The sequence below is a fragment of the Camelus bactrianus genome, chromosome 3, assembly GCF_048773025.1.
Source record: "Camelus bactrianus isolate YW-2024 breed Bactrian camel chromosome 3, ASM4877302v1, whole genome shotgun sequence".
Classification (NCBI taxonomy): domain Eukaryota; kingdom Metazoa; phylum Chordata; class Mammalia; order Artiodactyla; family Camelidae; genus Camelus; species Camelus bactrianus.
The window spans coordinates 2,361,354-2,366,320 of record NC_133541.1 but is presented as its reverse complement, the minus strand read 5'-3'; the positions used below and the strand labels follow the sequence as shown (position 1 = coordinate 2,366,320).

General features: G+C 61.5%; 1 long non-coding RNA gene across 2 annotated transcripts; it reads right to left on the bottom strand.

The window, feature by feature from the left end:
- Nucleotides 1-366: 366 nt before the first annotated feature.
- On the bottom strand, nucleotides 367-3,854 carry LOC123612935 (uncharacterized). 2 transcript variants are annotated; one of them, XR_012502592.1, is made up of 4 exons: nucleotides 3,314-3,854; nucleotides 3,039-3,133; nucleotides 1,449-2,312; nucleotides 367-1,105 (listed from the first exon to the last, which is right to left on the bottom strand). It is a non-coding gene; the product is annotated as an uncharacterized LOC123612935 (long non-coding RNA). The 2 variants fall into 2 exon arrangements; XR_006720231.2 differs by having other exon boundaries at nucleotides 1,883-2,312.
- Nucleotides 3,855-4,967: the final 1,113 nt, after the last annotated feature.

Here is a 4,967-nt window from a genome sequence, read left to right as displayed (position 1 = left end):
AACGCTAACTCCCCGGCCCCGGCCCGTTCCTGGCCCCACCACCTGCCTGCTGTCTCTGTGACCCCGGTTCCCTGGGTCCCTCATGCAAGTGGGGTCCCGCTGTGACCGGCTTCTTTCACTGAGCATCACGTCCTCAGGGTCCCCCAGTCACTGCAGGAGTCAGAACTGCCTTCTGCTTTAAGGTTGCATAACATCTCCTCATATGATTGGACCGTGCTGTGTTCGCCCACCCTCTGCTGATGGACACAGGGTGGCTCCCGCCTCCCGGCTCCTGGGAACACGCTGCTGTGAACGTGGGGGCGGTTATCTCCCCAAGACCCTGCCTGCCGTTCTCCTGGGTAAATACCAGGCGCTGGATTGCTAGACTGAGTGGTGATTCTGTGTTTAATCTTTTGAGGGATCTTCACACTGTTTCCCACGGTGGCTGCACCGTCTTACATTCTCTCCAACAGTGCACCTGGTTCCCATCTCTCCACATCCTCGCCTGTTATTGTCTGCTTTCTTGATAATAGCCATCCTAACAGGTGTTGAAGTTTTGAACACTTTGGAACCGTGTCACTGGCCTGGCATCTGGGAACTGGAGCTGCGTGGGGACTAAGGACTGGTTCCCCCAGAGCAACGCCAGCCCGGAGCTTCCAGGGCATCCGGACACTTGCTCTCTGGTGGCCGGAGTCTGTCCTGAGAGCACTCTCGGTGCCGAGGGCTGGGCAGGTTTGGGGCCACCCCCAAGCGTTCTCTCCGCTGCACTTGTGTACCCCCAGCCAGCCTGTCCAGGTGCTCACTGCCTCTGTTGGCCAGGGTTGTAACCCGGCTCACCTTGGGAGTACTCAGGAAGGTAATGACAGAGTGACAGCTGGGCCGTGTGAATCCACCGTGCTTCCTGGGCCAAGCCCCCAGTCGCTAAGTTCTCTGAGCTTCCACCGAAGAAGAAAGCTTGAAACTCCAAGCTGAAGCTGAGGACCGTCTCCAGGTGCTTCCCGGTGATGCGGCCGTGGGGCTGCCAGCCAGCGAGCGCCCCCCAGTGGCAGGCCAGCACCGCTCTCAGGACCTGCCCTGGAGGCACTAGGCCAGGCACTCTTGCCGGTCTTGCAGCAGGGCCTGCTGACTAGAAAAGAGATGACCACGTGCACCTGAGTGCTGGGCGCCTCTTGTCGAATTGTCCCTGGGTAGGGGGCTGTGGGGTGGAGTGCCACGAGCACACGTGAGAACCTTCCACCCCCTGGGAGAGGCAGGTGGGCGCAGAGGCCTGAAGCCGGGGCAGGCTTGTCTGCCTGCACCCCCACCGCCACCACGTATTGCAGCCAGACCCGCCGATGACGCCAGGAGCTGGGAAAGCTAAGTTTCAGACAACCACAAGTAATTCTCATGGCAGGCGATTTGTGGGACATGCATACCCAAAAGCTCGGTATTTACCTGAAATTCAAATGTAACCAACGCCCTGTGCTTACCTGGCCACCCCCCTACTGGTGCCTGCACCACAGATGTCATCCTAGAGTGGCTTCAGGACCCCTGGAGGGAAGGAGGCTGGGACCTCGCGTAGCAGAAGGGGCCTGAACTGATGGAGGAGACAGGGGGGCGGTGGTCCAGGGCCACTTGGGAGCAGAGCAGGGTCCAGCCTCCTCCTGGGACCGCCTCCTGAGGCCCTGTGAGCCCTAGAGAAGGCTGGACGCTGGGACAACTGGCAAGTGTGGCCCAAGGGCGGGTCCAGGGAGCAGCTGGAGTCTCCATGGAAAGGAAAGAGGAGAAAACAGGACTGTGCACAGGTGACCTCCCGGCCCACTGGTTGGCCCTAAAGCACTGTCACTTGGGAGGCTGCTGCCGGGCTGCCTGCCTGTGAGCCCAGGTGGCCCAGCTGGGGAGCAGGGCGGAGCCGGCACCATACCTGGTCCAGGTGAGGGCCACGAGGTGAGAGAGGTCAGGGAAGGCCCCAGCTCAGAGCAGGCCGGGAGCCCCCGGGCCATCTGCCTCTGCTGTCCTCAGGGTCCGCGGTGACCGCCAACAAGGAGGGTGGCTGTGTGGGGCTCTGTATGTTGTGAGGCCAGCAAGGGGTTGAGTTTCCAGAATCTTCCACGTGTGGTGCCGACACTGGCCTCCTCCTAGGCCCTCCGTTGCAGGCTCCAGCATCCAGGCGTCTGGCCTCCAGGGGGCCGTGGGGCGAGTGACAGGATGGCCAGCAGGGGGCGGGAGGACTGTGCAAGCCATCGCCTCCCAGTCAGGTCTGAGTCCTGCTGCGCGGGCTCTGCCTGCAGCCTTTCTCCTGTGAGGCCTCCTGTCCTTGGGTTGCTCTGGGCCCCCGTCCACCATGCTGCACCCTGCTGGTCACCCATGGTTTCTCTCAGATCCTGCCCAGAGGCCAGGCATTGTGGAGGTGTTCCAGAAGCTTCCAGCCCAGCCTCACAGCCCTCACTCCCAGACCCTCTCCCATCCTGCTCACCCTGCAGCTCAACTCAGGGTTGTCTCTTCCCCATCCCCACCCCACCACCCTGGGCTCACTGCAGCCCCCAGAACACTTCCCTGGACACATTTTTGCCAGGCCTCTGGCCCCCACCATCTGGCTCCCTGGACCACCCCCCTCAGACTGGCCTGAGCTCTGCCTCCCTCTCTGCCAGCTATGGCTGCATCCCCTCATGTCCCCTTGCCCTCACGCCTGGTGGTCCTTATCCTCTGCTTCCCCCTGCTTCCTCCCCAGGCCCTGGAAGCCTGGGGGTCTCTCCTCGCACCTGTCCAGGTGTGTCCGAGGCTGCACACAGGGGTGGGTGGAACCCCCACCCCTCCCCCCACCACCCGACTCAAGGTCCACCAGGTGTCCACTCTTGGGGGTTTGGAGACTTGAGCTGAGCCCCTCCCTCCCTCACTTCAGGCTGACCTTCCACTCTGCTGCCCATATGGGGGGGTCCTCCCATGTGTCAGGGCTCAGGGCCCCCATCAAGTTTCCCCTGACCCCGCAGAGGCTCTTCAGACTGGCCTGCCCACCCAGGACACTTGCCGAGGGGGCACCTCCTTCTAGCCAGCCTCCCCTGGGGGCCCCCACCGGTCACCTGGTCAAGTTCTGTGGTCTCTGGAAGGTTCTGAAGGCTCTGGAGCTGCCAGTCGGCCACCTTGATGCGGCTGCAGAAGGCACCAGACGAGACTCCTGTGAACCACACAAGCACAGTGTTAGGTGACTTTTCAGCCCACCTTCTGAAACACGCCCAGAAGTGAAATTGTGGAGGTGCCATCAAAAGCTCCTCGGGTTTTTAACTCTCTCTGCTAGGGGACATGGAGATGTGAGCCCGGGCTGCCCTGGCGCGGACGCCCCCCCACATGGGCTGACCTTGCCCCTGGGCTCCCAGCCAGGAGTCGGTGACAGTGAGCAGCACTGCTTCCCAGCCTCTGACGACCGCCGACAGCCGGACATCTTTTCCTTTTGAATCTCCTGGTTTTCGGGGCAGAAGAGTAATGCCGCGCTTGGAAGCCGGGCTCCCTGGTGTTTTCGAGTGTAATCTCAGCCGAAATCTTTTATTTCCTTCCTGTGCAACCTTGCGGGTCGCAGCCCACTGGAGCCGACGCGGAGACTTTTCCCGAGACCGTGGCCTCTGGGCGCTCCCGCGCCTGTTCTGTGGCGACTTTGGAGACCCTGGCCCGGCCCCTGATTGAGGCCAGTGACGCTTGGGGTGCAGGCGCCTGGAGGCCACCCCTTCCCTCTGCGGGGGACCCTGGAGGTGATTCCATGATCTCTTCTTACTATGTGTATCAAGTTCTTAAAACTACCATAACAAATGACCACAAACTGGTAGTTTGAAACAATATAAACGCATCCTCTCAGTCTGGAAGCTACAACTCCTGAATCAAGCGGAGGCCCGGGGGAGGGTCTTCCTGCCCCCGCCTCCAGCCCCTCCTCCAGCCCCTCCTCCTGCCCCTCTTCCTGCCCCGCCTCCAGCCCCGCCTCCTGCCCCGCCTCCAGCCCCTCCTCCTGCCCCTCCTCCTGCCCCTCTTCCTGCCCCTCCTCCAGCCCCTCCTCCAGCCCCTCCTCCAGCCCCGTGTGGCTCCAGGCATCTCTGGCTTGTGGCTGCATCCCTCCACCCTCAGCCCCTGTGGACACTTGACCTCCCGCCCCGTGTTTCTCTGGTGACTCCACATCTCTCCTTTTAAAGCCACCCACTGTGTTGGATCAGGGCCCCAGAGTCCCCAAGACCTGGCCTTGCATCTGTAATGGCCCTGTATCCAAAGAGGGCCACTTCTGAGCGTCTTCAGCCCTCTGTGCGCGTTCTCCTGTCACTCTCGTTACACGTGTGTGTGGTTCACGACTTTGTCTCTGCTGAGCTTGGTTTTCTCGTGTGTTTGCTTCTGCCCACTTGTTCTGTCCGCCACTGAAAGCGTCTCAGAATAACTGTCCGTGTGGCAGCGCCCGCTTCTCGCTGGAGCTCTGTCAGGCCTGCCGTCTGGAGCTGAGGAGCCGGAAGGGCTCGCCTCCCACGGCGCCCCGCTCTCACCTCCTCTCGCCTCCTCTCGCCTCCTTGGCTGTCAGCGTGTGCTTTTTACTTTCCGGTTCTCTCCCTCTGATACCTGGTCAGCTGCGCTTTCTCTCGTTCCCTGGGGTTGCCCTCTGCTTGCTTGGGGAAATTAGCACTTTCTCCCGGAGCTCAGGAGCCGGGGCCTCCCCCACCTCCCGACGTTGCTGCGTGTTAACTCCACAAACCTATTTAACGCTTCGACCGCTTAGACTCGCACCCTGGGCTGTTGCTGGCTTACGAGGTCCGTGTTCTGACGCATTTCCTCCATCCTCACCCTCTGGTTGTCCTGTGCTTCTGTGCTTCTGCTGGGAACCTCATTCCAGCCACCTTCAGCTTGGGAGGAACTCTCTCAGGTTTCACCCACCTGGAAGCGTCTTCATTCTGCCTTCCTCTCTGACTACCAACCACGTTGCTGGTGTTGAGTCTGGGCGGCAGCCGCCGGCCCGCTGGCCTCTCTGGCCTCCGGGCTGAGGT